The sequence below is a fragment of the Macaca fascicularis genome, chromosome X (assembly GCF_037993035.2).
Source record: "Macaca fascicularis isolate 582-1 chromosome X, T2T-MFA8v1.1".
Lineage (NCBI taxonomy): Eukaryota > Metazoa > Chordata > Mammalia > Primates > Cercopithecidae > Macaca > Macaca fascicularis.
Window position 1 is genome coordinate 2,001,045 of NC_088395.1, and position 18,065 is coordinate 2,019,109.

Below are 18,065 nucleotides of genomic sequence, written 5' to 3' on the forward strand. Positions count from 1 at the left end.
CATTTTACCAGTTCTATATCATGCTGCCATTTTATCACTGTTCTATGATATCATGCCGCCATTTTATCACTGTTCTATATCATGCTGTCATTTTATCACTGTTCTATGACATCATGCCACCATTTTATCACTGTTCTATATCATGCTGCCATTTTATCACTGTTCTATGACATCACGCCACCATTTTATCAGTTCTACATCATGCTGCCATTTTATCACTGTTCTATTACATCATGCTACCATTTTATCACTGTTCTATATCATGCTGCCATTTTATCACTGTTCTATGACATCATGCCACCATTTTATCACTGTTCTATGATATCATGCCGCCACTTTATCAGTTCTATATCATGCCACCATTTTATCACTGTTCTATATCATGCTGCCATTTTATCACCGTTCTATGATATCGTACCGCGACTTTATCAGTTCTATATCATGCGGTCATTTTATCACTATTCTATTACATCATGCCACCATTTTATCAGTTCTACATCATGCTGCCATTTTATCACTGTTCTATGACATCATGCCACCATTTTATCACTGTTCTATATCATGCTGCCATTTTATCACTGGTCTATGACATCATGCCACCATTTTATCACTGTTCTATATCATGCTGCCATTTTATCACTGTTCTATGATAGCATGCCACCATTTTATCACTGTTCTATATCATGCTGCCATTTTATCACTGTTCTATGACATCATGCCGCCACTTTATCAGTTCTGTATCATGCTGCCATTTTATCACTATTCTATGACATCATGCCACCATTTTATCACTGTTCTATACCATGCTGTCATTTTATCACTGTTCTATTACATCATGCCACCATTTTATCAGTTCTATATCATGCTGCCATTTTATCACTGTTCTATGATATCATGCCACCATTTTATCAGTTCTATATCATGCTGCCATTTTATCACTGTTCTATATCATGCTGCCATTTTATCACTGTTCTATTACATCATCATGCCACCATTTTATCACTGTTATATACCATGCTGTCATTTTATCACTGTTCTATTACATCATGCCACCATTTTATCAGTTCTATATCATGCTGCCATTTTATCACTGTTCTATGATATCATGCCACCATTTTATCAGTTCTATATCATGCTGCCATTTTATCACTGTTCTATATCATGCTGCCATTTTATCACTGTTCTATTACATCATGCCACCATTTTATCACTGTTATATACCATGCTGTCATTTTATCACTGTTCTATTACATCATGCCACCATTTTATCAGTTCTATATCATGCTGCCATTTTATCACTGTTCTATGATATCATGCCACCATTTTATCAGTTCTATATCATGCTGCCATTTTATCACTGTTCTATGATATCATGCTGTCATTTTATCACTGTTCTACGATATCATGCCACCATTTTATCACCATTCTATGAAAAATAACACATCGGCCTCGAAGGAGATGAGGGAACATGAATGACGGAGCTGTGGGAGAAGAATCCCCACCACAAAACCGGGCCGGGACCCCGGGCACAGAGATATTTCCACACTCAGCATACGGAGACTGAGGTGAAACGAGAGGGCTGGGTGGGATGGAGGAGATCCGGGAGGAGACCCCTGATCCACAGCACAGCCATGTTGGGAGGGGGATCGTAATGCTACGTAGGATGTCTAAGTTCTCCTCAAGATGCGAGGCTGGGAGTCCCCTTCCAGAGCCTCAGAGAGCACACTGCTCTTATGTCCATGTTACCGCCATTAAATGGTACCAGGCATGTCCCACAGAACTGGGCTGGCCTCTGTAGGGAACTACATCAGTGGTTTTCCACTGCAGGCCCTTTTGCTTCCCCCTCCCCCAGGAACATATACAAATGTCTGGAGGTATTTTTGGTTGTTATAACTGGGGTGGGAGGTATAGTGTGTACATCCATGTCAAGTGGGTGGAGCCCAGGGATCCTGCTCAACACCCTGCAGTCCACAGCATGGCCCCACCGCAGAGAATCATTCAGCTCCAGATGGACATACTGCCAAGGTTGACAAAGCCTGCCTTAGCATGACAGATTAGATGCATACGGGATCCATTTGTCTGTGTGCCTATCATCCAACTCACTTCCTATCATGTCACCCATCATTTATCTATCAACTATTTGTAGAACATCTATTGACCTGTTTACCACCTATCACCTACTTATCTATCTACCATCTATCATTTACTTACCACTTACCATCTCCATCTATCATTTACTTATCTATCTACCATCTATCATTTATCTATATACCATTTATCATGTATCATCTACTTATCTACTATCATTTATTTACCATTTATCTATCATCTACTTATCTATCTACCATCATTTATTTACCATTTATCATCTATCATCTACTTATCTACCATCTATCATTTATCTATTTACCACTTATCATTTATCATATACTATTTATCACTTATCTATCTTTGATCATGATATAGCATGTTTATCTACTTTCTATCTACTGTCTATCATCTACCTATCATCTATTTACCATCTATCATATCATCTACCTGTCATCTATCACCTATCACTGATCACAATCTATCACTGACTATTACTATCTATCTAGCTATCTATTATCTATCATCTATCTATCTATTTTCTATCTATTTTCTGTCTAATATCTATCTATCCATCATCCATCTATATTACAGTGGTTTTTTAACTGAGCAAAATTTTGCCTCCTCAAGGACAACTGGCATATCTACCTGTCTATCTATCTATCTATCTGTCATTTCCTCATTTATGAAATTGGGAGTAATAAAAATACCTGCCTCAAAAATTGACAAATGAGATCTAATTAAACTAAAGAGCTTCTACACAGCAAAAGAAACTATCATCAGAGCAAACAGGCAACCTACAGAATAGGAGAAAATTTTTGCAATCTATCCATCTGACAAAGGTCTAATATCCAGAATCTGCAAGGAACTTAAATAAATTGTCCTGCCTCAGCCTTGTTAGTAGCTGTGACTACAGGCACCCACCACCAGGCCTGGCTAATTTTTGTATTTTTAGTAGAGGCAGGGTTTCACCATGTTAGCCGGGCTGGTCTCGAACTCCTGACCACAAATGATCCACGCACCCCGGCCTCCCCAAGTGCTGGGATGACAAGTGTGAGCCACCATGTCTGGCCATGTTTTGGCCTTTTTCATGCCACTTTGCTTTGACCTTTACTTCTTTCTCCTGTATGCCTAGAGACTTCATCTTAAGAGCTTGTCCTCACATCACCTCCCAGAATATGCAAACTCACAATCTCTTTACTTCTTAAAATTTTACCTTGGGGCTACCAAGCTCTGAAGATGGAAGTGAGATTTCCTCAACAGGCGCAGAACTGAGTGACCCTCACAGCATTTATAGGTGTGCAATCTCTTACCGGAGGTAGCTCAAGGACACGTATAGCTCCCAGGGCCCCTCACAGCATTCATAGGTATGCGATCTCTAACCAGAGGTAGCTCAAGGACGCGTATAGCTCCCAGGGCATTACACAACACCAAAGGGAGACTGCCTGGGTGAACAGCAGGTAGACACTAGAGTTACGTGAACACCTGTGAACACGGGGGCCTGCGGGGGGGGGGGGGGAAGGGGAGGGAAAGCACTGGGACACATACCTAATTCATGCGAGGCTTAAAACCTAGATGGCAGGTTGATAGGTACAGCAAACCACCGTGGCACATGTATACCTATGAAGTAGTTCTAGGAACAGTTCATCAAACACTGGAATGACTGTGAACGCCTCTCCCTGCCTGAAATGAAAGCTGTCTTCGCATGACGTCCTACCCTCTGCCCAGTGTCTTTCCTGAATGGGAACCTCTTCAGCACACGGCCAACTTACCACAAACCCTTGTCGAAACCCTCAGAACAGGTAGGAAACTGCTCATACCCCTGTAACGGCTGATGGCAGACGAGAAAACATTAATGCTAAGAAAACAGGCCAGGCGAGGAGAAAACATTAATGCTAAGAAAACAGGCCAGGCGCGCTGGCTCACGTCTTTCATCCCAGCACTTTGGGAGGCCGAGGTGGGTGGATCACCTGAGGTCGGGAGTTTGAGACCAGCCTGGCCAACACAGTGAAACCCCATCTCTACTAACAATACAAAACTAGCCAGGCGTGGCTGGGCGTGGCTGTGATCCCAGCTACTCGAGAGGCTGACACAGAAGAATCACTTGAACCCGGGAGGTGGAGGTTACGGTGAGCCGAGCCCACGCCACTGCACCCCAGCCTAGTTCAGGTAATTCTTGGCCACTGTATTTTTATACCCCCGAATATTTAAATGACCATGGATACACAACCAGGATGGGGGGCTTAATAAAGAAAGGACACGGTTCTTTGCTGCATCCAGGATTTACTTATTTTTTTCTCATTTTTCTGTGACACTGTCTCATTCCATCAGCCAGGCTGAAGCACAGTGGAGCAGTCACAGCTCACTGCAGCCTCAACCTCCTGGGCTCAAGCCATCCTCCTGCCTCAGCATCCTGAGATGCTGGGACCAGAAGCATATGCCATCATACCCGGGTTTTTTTTTTCCCTGTAGAAACGAGATCTTGCTGTGTTGCCCAGGCTAGTCTCAAATTCCTGGGCTCAAGTGATGCTCCTGCCTTGGCCTCCCAAAAGTGCTGGGATTACAGGCAGTGAGCCACCAAGGATCACTTGTGTTTGCAATATTTCACTCCTTTGCACCAGAATAAAACCCAGCCTCCTGGAAAGCTGACTCGGAGCCTTTGTGAGGATGTCTACGTGCAGTTTCTCGTCTGAATGCAGCCATTTCACAAACACCAGCCATTCCCCAGGCTTCAGATAAGCCATTCCCCATCAGGAAAATACAGGGCCTCCTTTCGAGAGGAACCTCAATGGCTAAAACTACAATCTTCACAGCACACACAGCTTCAGCAAATAGAGAGAGATGCTGCCCAGGCGCGGTGGCTCACACCTGTAATCCCAGCACTTTGGGAGGTCAAGGCGGGCAGATCATGAAGTCAGGAGTTCAAGACCAGCCTGACCAACATGGTGAAACCCCGTCTGTACTAAAAATACAAAAATTAGCCAGCATGGTGGGGCGGTGCCTATAATCCCAGCAACTCAGGAGGCTGAGGCAGGAGAATCGCTTGAACCCGGGAGGCAGAGGTTGCAGTGAGCCGAGCTCATGCCATTGCACTCCAGCCTGGGAGACAGAACGAGATTCCATCTCAAAAAAACAAAAAAAAAAACAAGAGCGATGCTACATTCTCAGATAATTAGTTTTACATTGAAGCTTCATTTGGGAATTGAAAGTAAGAACAGGGAAAGGACATTTTTCTTTTCTAGAGAAAATAAACAAGGACAAAGATGCATGGAAAATAATATTTTAAATGTCTCCTATTGACCTAAGTTATAAAGTCATTTTTTATGTAATAACAAAATAATTGGAGAGGGGTACCCAAGAGCGCAATAGTCTCTGAAATATCTTCTTTCATGTACACTCAGACACACAAAGACACATACATAATTTATAACTAATTTAGCAAAATGTTATGATTTGACACAACTGGACAGTGGGTACACAAATGCTGTTCAAATGATTCCCTGCATCTTTCAAATGTGTGAAATGTTTTACAATAAAACATTTTTAGAAGGCACATTGAAGTTCAAACAATTGCTACACAATGAAAAAGATAAATGGTTGTATTCAAATGCTTACGGGTATTCATTATTCATTAAGAATATTTTGAGGCAGGGCACAGGGTGGCTCACACCTATAATCCCAGCACTTTGGGAGGCTGAGGAGGGTGGATCACTCAAGGTCAGGCGTTCGAGACCAGCCTGGCCAATACGGTGAAACTCCGTCTCTACTAAAAATACAAAAATTAGATGGGCATGCTGGTGCACATCTGTAATCCCAGCTACTCGGGAGGCTGAGGCAGGAGAATCGCTTGAACCCAGAAGGCAGAGGTTGCAGCAGTGAGCCAAGATCCTGCCACTGCACTCCAGCCTGCATGACAGAACAAGACTCAGTCTCAAAAAAAAAAAAAAAAAAAGTCTCCTATTGACCCATGTTATGAAGTAATTTTTTATGTAATAGCAAACTAATTGGAAAGGGATACCCAAGACACATACATAATTTATAACTAATTAAGCAAAATGTTATGATTTGATACAACTGGATGGTGGATACACAAATGCTGTTCAAATTATTCTCTGCATCTTTCAAATGTGTGAAATGTTTTATAATGAAACATTCTTATGAGGCACATTGAAGTTTAAACAATTGCTAAACAATGAAAAAGATAAATGGTTGTCATCAAACCCTTATGGATATTTACTCATTAACAATATTTTGAGGCCGGGCACGGTGGCTCATGCCTGTAATCCCAGCACTTTGGGAGGTCAAGGAGGGCAGATCACTTGAGGTCAGGAGTTCGAGACCAGCCTGGTCAACACGTTGCAACCCCATCTCTACTAAAAATACAAAAATTAGCCAGGCGTAGTGGTGGGTGCCTGTAATCCCAGGAGGCTGAAGCAGGAGAATCACTTGAAACTGGGAGGCAGAGGTTGCAGTGAGCCAAGCTCGTGCCACTGAACTCCAGCCTGGGCAACAGAACAAGACTCTGTCTCAAAAAATAAATAACCCGGGAGGTGGAGCTTGCAGTGAGCCGAGATCGCACCGCTGCACTCCAGCCTGGGCAAAAGAACGAGACTTCGTCTCAAAAAAATAAATAAAATAACAAAAAAGAATATTTTAAAACTACGTGTTGCCTTCTGTGTAAATTAAAAGCCAATGAAAGGCTTCTGATTTTCAGGGCGTCTCATTTCTACCCTATAGAAGCAACCCTACCAAACCCCTCATTCAGGAGCCCTCATGACCCTACCAAGGGGGAAAGAGCTTCTGTTTTAAATGAATTTAGGAGCTTTGCTTCTGCGGTTGAGACTTCCCCCCAGCCAACATTCTGTGTTCAGAGACAGTGGCTAAGCTGATGTGTAAATAACACAAGAAATGTTGTGTGAAGAAATGTTGTGTGAAGATGGGTGATACCAACATTGGGATTGGAGACAGCAGGTACTGTGATTCAGGTGAAACTCTCACCACTAATTGGTAGAGAGAGAAAAAGAAAATGAGCAAATGAACTCTGATTTTGAAGAACTTCATTTGAATCAGGCTTTTCTTGATGTCTCGTGAGTCAACAAGATGCAGCTGGAGTAGATGTGTGTGTGTGGAATATTTGTGAAGGGCTAAGGGACTCTATGTATTTGGGTTTTTGTTTTTTTTGTTTTTTTTTTTGGAGACAGAGTCTCGCGCTGTCACCCAGGCTAGAGTGCAGTGGCACGATCTCAGCTCACTGCAACCTCCACCTCCCAGGTTCAAACAATTCCCCTGCCTCAGCCTCCCGAGTAGCTGGGACTACAGGCTCGCACCACCATGCCCGGCTAATATTTTGTATTTTTAGTAGAGATGGGGTTTCACCATATTGGCCAGACTGGTCTCAAACTCCTCACCTCAAGTAATCCACCCACCTCGGCCTCCCAAAGTGCTGGGATTACAGGCGTGAGCCACAGCACCCAGCCCCAGCTAATTTTTATATTTTAGTAGAGACGGGTTTTTACCCTGTTGGTCAGGCTGGGCTCAAACTCCTGACGTCAAGTGATCTGCCTGCCTCAGACTTCCAAGGTGCTGGGATTACAGACGTGAGTCACTGTGCCCAGCCCAGACTGTCCTGTTGAAATGTGCACAACAGAGACCTCAAGGTTGTGTTTTTCCAGCAGGAGCTCCAGGATCATGACTGACGACAGATGCTTCCCAACCTGCTCACTCTCCCAAGAGCTTGCAAGTAGGCACAGATGAACCAAGCTCACCTTCCTAACAATGACACCTGCAGAATGGCACACCATGAGTTTTGTCTCCAAATGCACCATTCCTCCAGTTTGAGGAGTCCCAGTTAGTCTCTTTTTTTTTTTTTTTTTTTGAAACAGTCTCGCTCTGTCTCCCAGGCTGGAGTGCCGTGGTGCAATCTTGGCTCACTGCAACCTCTGCCTCCTAGATTCAAGCGATTCTCCTGCCTCAGCCTCCTGAGTAGCTGGGATTACAGGCACCCACCACCACACCTGGCTAATTTTTGTATTTTTAGTAGAGACGGGGTTTCACCATATTGGTGAGGCTGGTCTCGAACTCCTGACCTCAGGTGATCTACCCACCTCGGCCTCCCAAAGTGCTGAGATTACAGGAGGGAGCCACTGTGCCTGGCGCTTTTTTTTTTTTTTTTTTTTTGAGATGGAGTCTCGCTCTGTCTCCCAGGCTGGAGTGCAGTGGCGCCATCTTGGCTCACTGCAACCTCCGCCTCCTGGGTTCAAGAGATTCACCTGCCTCAGCCTCCCCAGTAGCTGGGATTACAGGCACCCGCCACCACGCCTGGCTAATTTTTGTATTGTTAGTAGAGACGGGGTTTCCCCATGTTGGTCAGGCAGGTCTCGAACTCCTAATCTCAGGTGATCCACTCGCCTCAGCATCCCAAAGTGCTGGGATGACAGTCTGAGCCACCGCGCCCAGCTGAGGGCTTTGTATTTTTTGGAGACACAATCAGTTTATCAGTCCACACAGCTGTGCTGCTGGGAATCTGTGAAGGTTAAGAATTCCCCACTGCCTTTGTCTTCCAGAAAACGGGTTTTCTTGCAAAAAAAAAAAAAACAAAAAAACAAAACAAAAAAAAAACCATTCCCTTCCTCATGACTCACAGATGCTTCCAAGTCAACCTAGGACAAGGCTGGCCACATCCTCCAAATTCACATTCTTTATTTACCCCTTCAGGGATGGACTGAATTCCTCGTCTTCCTTGACCTGAACAAAATTCCTATCTAACATGATTACGTTTTGGTTGGGTTTCTCTCCTTCCTATCAGGCCCCGGGATGTTGGGCCACCCTCACCTGGAGCAAACATCAGAAGATCAAGCAACGCTTCCCTAGGACCTGCTCAAAATTGGCTATGCAGCCACAGGGTTTAGCAGCTTCTATCCACGACTGAACCCCATATCGAATGACCCCAATCACGGCTGCTCCGAGCATCACGTGCCTGTCCCTAGAAAATTGTATGATGCCTGCCCTCAAAAAGGCTCCCAGATGTCATGGCTAGGATGTGCTTCATGGTGCTATAGGCAACGTCCACCAGTGGTTGCATTAGTACCACCTCTTTCCATTATCATAGTCCCTCCTCCATTACCATACTCCCTCCTTCCATTACCATAGTTCCCCCTCCTCCCGTTACCATAGTCCCTCCTCCATTACCATAGTCCCTCCTCCATTACCATAGTCCCTCCTCCATTACCATACTCCCTCCTCCCACTACCATTGTCCCTCCTCCATTACCATAGTCTCCCGCCTTCCGTTACCACAGACCTTCCTTCCGTTACCACAGTCCCTCCTCCTCCATTACCATAGACCCTCCTTCCGTTACCACAGTCCCTCTTCCCGTTACCACAGACCCTCCTCCCGTTACCATAGTCCCTCCTCCTTCCCTTACCACAGACCCTCCTCTCGTTATCATAGTCCCCCCTCCTCCTCCCATTACAGTAGTCCCGCCTCCTCTTATTGCAAAAGCTCCCACCTGTGGGAATGATCTTTTCAGATGAAACTGTTGCTACCTCTGTGTGTATCTGGCGTCTCTATCACCACCGTGGGACATCCCTGCAAGGTATACCTCATGGCTACAGAGTAGCACTCTCTGCAGGAAAGTCCACATCTGCCCTGCCCCAGGCAAGTGTGCTGTCCAGAGCTGGACACTGGGCACTTGCCAGGCAGTCAGTGCAACGAGGCACTGAGTTTTCCTTTTCCCTTAATTATCACCATTTAATTTTCACGCATCACACGTGTGACCCCTGACCCCTGTTCTGGGCACCATCATCGGAGAAATTTTCTCGAGGCTCGAGTTTCTTCTTTCTTTGCTACAAACTCCCAGGGCTACTGACTAAGGTGAAAAAAACCCGCTGTTATGTAATCCATTATACAGTCAACGTATCTTTACCCGAACCAGAAAAATTCACAGTTTTAACGGTGAATCGGGTCGGGAAACATGTTTCTAGTTTTGAGACGAAATACATGACTGATAAAACCCTTCTGTAACGTCCAAGGGAACCAGAGTGGATAGAGTTTTGCTACAGATCTCCAAGACGCACCCCACAGGTCCACGATTGACAGCGTGAGTGTGTCTATCACAGGAACCGCTGGGGGAAGGCAGGTACTTGTGTCACATTGGAACCGAATCACAAAGGAAGCATCGATTCCAGGATCCCGTTGAGTATAAAAACCCAGAACAAGAGCAAACTTAAGCAGCGAAGCCCCACAGACCCCTGGAGCGTCCAGCATGTTGGAGTTTTAGGTTTGGAAGGGAGGGGTTGGTATTTTTCTTTTTTCGAGACGGAGTTTTCCTCTTGTTGCCCAGGCTGGAGTGCAATGGCACAACCTTGCTCACTGCAAGCTCCGTCTCCCGGGTGCAAGCAATTCTCCCGCCTCAGCCTCCTGAGTGGCTGGGATGACAGGCACCTGCCACCACGCCCGGCTAATTTTTGTATTTTTAGTACAGACGGAGTTTCTCCATGTTGGCCAGGCTGGTCTGGAATCCCTGACCTCAGGTGATCCGCCCGCCTCGGCCTCCTAAAGTGCTGGGATGACAGGTGCGAGCCACCGCGCCTGGCTGGGGGGGAATGGGGGGGAGGGTTAGTAGTTCTCGTGGCTCATAAACCGCGGCTTTCCTTTCCATCTGTATTAGTTCATTCTCACGCTGCTGATAGAGACATGCCCGAGACTGGGTAATTGATAAAGGAAAAGGGGTTTTGTGGACTCACAGCGTCTCGTGGTTGGCGAAGGCCTCACAATCAGAGCGGAAGACAACAGCCGTATCTCACATGGCGGCAGGCAAAAGCGCTCGTGCCCCGGAACTTCCTTTTATAGCCGATCTCGTGAGACCACACTGACTATCGCGAGAACAGTATGCGGCTCACCGCTCCCATGATGCCATTTCCTCCGCCTGGCCCCGCCCGTCACAGGTGGGGATTCGATTCAATTGGAGGCGCGATGTGGGCGGGGACGCAGCCGGCCCACCGTTACAGACATTGGTGCAAGTTTGCCAGAATCCTCACACCCTTGTCAAAGGAGACCTTTCGGATCGCAGAGGGAAGCTAGGCCGTGTTCTGAAGCGAGGCTGGAATTTCAAAACCAGCTGTTCCACGAAAACACATGCCCAGATATTTCCTCTGGGGCCTCTATTCTCCCCACGGCAGGCTTAGGGGATCTCTAGACCCCCAGCTCTAATGCCTTTCCAAGCAGGAAGCCCTCTGCATCCCATGGAAACCACGGCTGCTCCAAAGAAGAGCTGAGGGGTTGCAGTGCCGCTGAACTCAGGCACCCTGGAGTTATTAATCATCAGGTTGGAGAAAAGGGGAAGGGATTGTATCTGGAGGTGAAGCTTTCAGGGCTGACCTGCTTCAAGGGCCTGTGATACTTCAAGGGCCCCTGCGTACCTGACACGGTGCGGACAGGTCGCAACCACATAGAGTTTGCAAGCCAACAGGAAACCTAGGCAGGCTTCCTGGAGGAGGCATCATCTGGCCAGGAAATGGAGGTGGGATGTTGACAGCAGGAGATGGTGACAAAGGAGCCCAGAAGGAGGGTTATCAAAAACAGGGCACACAGGTGAGAAAGTGCGAGAAGAAGAAGCCACAGGAAGGAAGAAAAATGGTCCATGATACTGTGACGTAAAGTAAATTCCTGTAACATCTTAGCATAGCGAGTTTGACAAAGAGTCGTGCATGGAGTGAGGACAAAAAAGACCGCTGCACCTGCACACCTGCCCTCTACTCACCTCTCCAGCGCAGGCAATGGCCTGCCAACCCCGTGTGATTAGTATTGTTCTAAAGAAATGGAGTCTCACTATGTTGCCCAGGCTGACCTCAAACTCCTGGGCTCATATGATCCTTCTGTCTCAGCCTCCAGAATCGCTGGGATTACATGGGCATGCCACCGTGCCTGGCTGATTTGGATTCTTGACAGAAGAGTTGGCTCTCAAATACCAACATGTGGTTCTGTTTCAAAACCAACAAAGACTTCTCAAAACAGACCACAGCGAGGCCAGGCTCAGGGCTGTGATCCCAGCACTTTGGGAGGCCATGGTGGGAAAATCCCTTGAGCTCAGGAGTTCAAGACCACCTGGGGCAACATAGTGAGACCCCATGCAAAAAATAAAAATAGCTGGGTGAGCGGCTGGGCACAGTGACTCATGCCTGTAATCCCAGCACTCTGGGAGGCCGAGGCGGGCAGATCATCTGAGGTCGGAAGTTCGAGGCCAGCCTGACCAACATGCAGAAACCCTGTCTCTACTAAAAACACAAAAATTACCTGGGCATGGTGGTACATGCCTGTAATCCCAGCTACTTGGCAGGCTGAGGCAGGAGAATTGCTGGAACACAGGAGGCAGAGGTTGCAGTGAGCCGAGATCACGCCATTGCACTCTAGCCTGGGTGACAACAGTGAGACTCCATCTCAAAAAAAAAAAAAAAATTAAAAACAAAGGCTTCTCAAAACAGACCACAGTGAGGCCAGGCTCAGGCCTGTAATCCCAGCACTTTGGGAAGCTGTGGTGGAAGGATCCCTTGAGCCCTGGAGTTCAAGACCACCCAGGGCAACATAGTGAGACCCTGTCTCGATAAAAAATAAAAATAGCTGGGTGTTGGTGGCATGTATGTGGAGTCTCAGCTATTTGGGAGGCTGAGGTGGGAGGATCGCTTGAGTCCAAGAGGTAGAGGCTGCAGAGAGCCACGTAGTACCACTACACTCCAGCCTGGGCAACAGAGTGAGAACCAGACTCTTAAAAACACCATAAATAAACAAAAATGAAAATAAACCATCCTGCATTCTTCAGACAACGCTGTGACTACATGGCAAGCTGGCCACCCTGTCATGGAAGGATGGAGCCCATCTCAAAGGGAATTTCTGGAGTGCAGAAAGCAGCCACAGCCGGTGGGAATACTCAGCAGGTGCATTCTCAGATCTCCAGCGGGTAATGATTGCACAGCACACAAAGAGTGAGCTTCCGTTAATAAGTGAAAGTATGGTAGGCACACTGCGGCTGTGAAATGTGTTTTCTTAGGTATCACGGACAGCATTGAGAAACTAAACCTTTTTCTTCTTGCAGAAAAGGCTGCGGTTTGTCATCCCTGTCTCCTCCCTTCCTCTTGCAGTTTCTATGTCGCTGGGCACATGCCGTGTGGATCCCCGTTTTCTTCCTCCTAGGGGAAAATCCTCAGCCACAGTGTTGTTTTGGTTTCCTTGTGTGTTTGCTTCTTGCTTTGTTATTCTCTCTCGAGTCAGCAAGAGAATGGCTCGGTGGGTGGGTGGGTAGGTTGGTTGGTTGGTTGGTTGGTTAGTTTGTTTTTGAGACAGTCTCACTCTGTCGCCAGGCTGGAGGGCAGTGGTGTGATCTCGGCTCACTGCAACCTAGGTTCAAGTGATTCTCCTGCGTCAGCCTCCCAAGTAGCTGGGACTGTAGGCACGTGCTCCCACACCTGGCTAATTTTGAATTTTTAGTAGAGATGGGTTTTCACCATGTTGGCCAGGCGGGTTCCACCACGTTGGCCAGGCTGGTCTCGATCTCCTGACCTCGTGATCCACCCACCTCAGCCTCCCAAAGTGCTGGAATGACAGGCTGGAGCCACTGTGCCTGGCCGGCTCTGTGGGTTTTAGCAGTGTCCCAGCATTCCCCAGACATAATATGTGCCTCTCTGTGATTTTTACTAACTCACCTGAAGTCACCAATGTTGTTGCCATGTTTTCATCAACACAGGAAGAAAAGGGGCAGTTTTCCTAGGGGCTCTTGTTGCGGTAGAAGAGCGGCTTCCCACTGCCTGCATTGCAGGTGCCTTGGATTCGGGGGAAAAGGTGACTTGGCGACTGCAAGGAAGTCTTTCTTCGCTAAATCTAAATTCTACAGGGTCACCGGGGCCAATTGCAGCACAGATCTGAGGCACTGAAGATTGCAGGAGTGCATGCGTGCGTGTGCACGCATGTGTGTGTGTCTGTGTGAGCATGTATGTCTACATTGGTCATAAACGAAAATACAAAAGGGAAATGTCAGAAAGCAACCAGCAAAGGAAGCCAGCATTATTGGCAACGCTGGTGTCTGTTATCCAGAGAGGATGGCATCGTCTTTCAGGTGGCCATGAAGAAAGGCTTCGAATGACATTCCCAGAACAAGCGCCTGGAGATCTCACATCCACTCTGATTCTGCCCCTAGCCTTGGGTGTCGTGGGTTTAACTGGGACCTCACCAAGATGTGTCCACCCGGAACCTAGGAATGAAAGCTCATTTGGATATTGGATCTTTGCAGATGTCATTGCCTAAGCTGAGGTTGCATTAGAGTAGTGTAAGCCGTTAATTGAATAACTGGTGTCCTTATAAGAAGAGGAACATTGGCAACCGGGTACGGTGGCCCACGCCTGTCATCCCAGCACTTTGGGAGCCCGAGGCATCTGGATCTTGAGGTCAGGAGATCGAGACCATCCTGCCCAACATGGCGAAACCCCGTCTCTACCAAAAATACAAAAATTAGCCAGGTGTGGTGGTGCACGCCTGTAGTCCCAGCTACTCAGGGGGCTGAGGCAAGAGAATCCCTTGAACCTGGGAGGCAGAGGTTGCAGTGAGCCGAGATCGCACCACTGCACTCCAGCCTGGGCGATGAGCAAAAACTCCATCTCAAAAAAAAAAAAAAAAAAGAAGAGGAGGAACATTGGGACACAGAGATGGCCATCTCTGTCTTGGCAGAGGTGGCAGTGACAAAGGCAGATACTGTATTGACTGACGCTCCTACATCAGCCGTCCCCAGCCTTTCTGGCACAGGGACTAGTTTCATGGAAGACAATTTTTCCACACACAGAAAAAAACTGTCTTCATAGAAAGACAGGCACTGTGGGTATAGGGGGAAGGATCTGGGTATGATTTGGGTATATGACATTTATTGTGTACTTTATTTCTATTATGATTACATTAAATGAAATAACTCTACAACTCACTGTCATGTAGAATCAGTGGGAGCCCTGAGCTTGTTTTCCTGCAACCAGATGGTCCCATCCTGGGGATGACGGGAGACAGTGACAGATCATCAGGCATTAGATTCTCATAAGAAGCACACAACCCAGATCCCTGGCACGCCCAGTTCCCAACAGGGTTCTCAATCCTCTGAGAATCTGATGCCACCGCTGATCTGACGGGAGGCAGAGCTCAGGTGGTAATGTGTGCAATGGGAAGTGGCTGTAAACACACATGAAGCTTTGCTCGGTACCAGTCCACAGCCAGGGGGGTTGGAGTCCTCTGTTCTACAGGACAGGAAACAACCAGGATTGCTACCAAGCCAAGGAAGTCAGAAGACACAGCAGGGGATCCTCCTCTAGAGCCTCCGCAAGGGGCACAGCCCTGCCTTCATATCCAAGGACAAAATACATTTCATAATCGCAGTGTGCACAAAATACTTTATCTTTTTTTTTTTTTTTTTTTTTTTTTTGAGACACAGTCTTGCTCTGTCGCTAGGGTGGAGTGTGGTGGCGTGATCTCAGCTCATTGCAACCTCCAGTTCCTGGGTTCAAGCGATTCTCCTGCCTTAGCCTCCCGAGTAGCTGGGATTACAGGTGTGTGCCACCAGGCCTGGCTAATTTTTGTATTTTTAGTAGAGATGGGGTTTCACCATGTTGGCCAGGATGGTCTCAATCTCTTGACCTCGTGATCCACCCGCCTCGGCCTCCCAAAGTGCTGGGATTACAGGCGTGAGCCACCAGGCCCGGCCGCATGCACACAATACTTTAACTTATTAAATGCTTATTATTTGCGTCTGGTGCAAGAGTGACCTGCTGGAGATTTGGGAATGTACTTAGTGACTGGAAGGCTGTATTTCCACCTGGATGTGTTGGCTTTCTGTACTCCAGGAATCTCCTTTGACACGAGCTCCATCCTTGGATGACCAGGTAGTCAGCCTGCCTTGGCTGTGGACTTCTGGTGTCCAGAGCTGTCAGAGATTTGACTTCTGTTGCCTTCAGCCAGCGGGTTTATAAAATTGTGTTGCAGCAGCTCCAAGAAGCTAAAATATTGAGCCTCGCCTATTATAATGGACCCTTGAACAACAAGGGCTTGAACTGAATGGTCGTCCACTTATATGTGGATTTTCTTCTGCCTCCGTCACCCGAGACACCCCCTCCTCTTCCTCCTCCTCCTCAGCCTCCTCAACGTCAAGACGACAAGGATGAAGGATGGCTTTCTCATAAGCCAGTTCCGCTTGATGAACAGGAAAGATATTTTCTCATCCTTACGATTTTCTTAAGAAAAATCATAGCTTACTTGATTGTAAGAATATAATATATAATATACACTATGTATTTTTTCTCTTGTTTACTTTTTTTTTTTTTTTTTTGAGACAGAGTTTTGCTCTTGTCACCCAGGCTGGAGTGCAGTGCTGTGATCTCGGCTCACCGCAACCTCCACCTCCCAGGTTCAAGTGATTCTCCTACCTCAGCCTCCCGAGTAGCTGGGATTACAGGTATGCATCACCACGCCCGGCTAATTTTTTGTAATTTTAGTGGAGACGGGGTGTCTACTGAGGCTGGTCACGAACTCCCAACCTGAGGTGATCCGCCTGCCTCGGCCTCCCAAAGCGTTTAGGATTACAGACGTGAGCCACCGCACCTGGCCTCTGGCTTACTTTATTGTAAGAATATTACCATATCATTTGTGTCTGGTGCACTAATTACCTGCCTCATGATCTGTCACTGTCTCCTCTCCCGTTACCCCCAGATGGGACCATCCAGTGGCAGGAAGTGCTTCCAACCAACAGCAAGCTATTAGTTAAGTTTTGGGGGAGTGAAGAGTTACACAAGGGTCTTCACGTGCCCCTAACCCTCACGTGGCTTCAGAGTCCACTGTCAAGGAATGTGTGGCAGGCAAAGAAAGAAGAAAATGAAGAAAAGAGGGAGAGGAGACCATCTGTCACCAAGGCCAGTAATTCTTCCTTCTATGTGGTGAGCCTGCAAAGTCCCCGTCCTTGAGAAGTGTGCCAATGACATCTGACTCCCAGTACACGGATGACGACTAATTAGTCCTCCATGGCAAACAAATGAAGGGTTAATTAATCTGAGACTGCCGGAGTTATCTGTGAATGAGGATAGCCCAGCGACTTGCCAGTCATCTTAAACAGGTCAACGGATGATCAATCACAACTGAAATTCCACCGTAAAAGACGGGTCCACTCAACTGGAATTGATTTCTAGGGATGAATGAGCCATCTGTGGGCTGGAAGTGGAGGGGTTTAGTTTTTATTTTATTTTTATTTTTTTGATGCTGCTGTTTCTTAAAATGGGCTTTTTTTGTGTGTGTGTTATTCTGTCCAGGAGAGGTCCTGAAGGACCCTGTAGGTGTGAGGGCGTCTAAAACACATTAAGGCCAGATTCCGACAGAAAGCTCTTTTGCCAAAACAAAAATGATGTGTGGTGGCATCACAGGCTTCCTTTAATCCACTGGGGCGCAGTTGTAATGGCAACGCTAATGAACACAGAGGGATATTTGCAGGAGAAAAGCAATTACAACAATTATGGGGGTAATTAACTGGCTCAACACACCCGTCATCACATCTAGCAGGACTGCCAGAATCTGAGACTCAAAAGACCCAAGGTTTTTCTTTTCTGTTGATTCCAAAATCCTGGATGGATTTCCTGCTAAAAGATTGCATTGGTCAGGAGATCGAGACCATCCTGGCTAACACGGTGAAACCCCGTCTCTACTAAAACTACAAAAAACTAGCCGGGCGAGGTGGCGGGCGCCTGTAGTCCCAGCTACTCGGAAGGCTGAGGCAGGAGAATGGCGTGAACCCGGGAGGCGGAGCTTGCAGTGAGCTGAGATCCGGCCACTGCACTCCAGCCTGGGCGACAGAGCGAGACTCCGTCTCAAAAAAAAAAAAAAAAGATTGCATTGGCCGGGCCCATTCGCTCACGCCTGTAAACCCAGCACTTTGGGAGGCCAAGGTGAGCAAATCATGAGGTCAGGAG

The 18,065-nt window shown here is 47.0% G+C and overlaps 1 protein-coding gene across 2 annotated transcripts in view; it reads right to left on the bottom strand.

Moving 5' to 3' along the window:
* Positions 1-18,065, bottom strand: part of LOC141406861 (polyprenol dehydrogenase-like) — a 320,805-nt gene that overhangs the window by 133,264 nt on the left and 169,476 nt on the right. The window contains exon 1 of one of the 2 annotated variants that reach the window (XM_074029271.1): positions 10,833-10,910. The exons of the other annotated variant lie outside the window; for it this stretch is intronic. The gene's annotated coding sequence lies outside the window, so the exon portion shown is untranslated. Of the gene's footprint in view, positions 1-10,832; positions 10,911-18,065 lie in introns of those variants that run through there. 2 annotated transcript variants of the gene reach the window in all.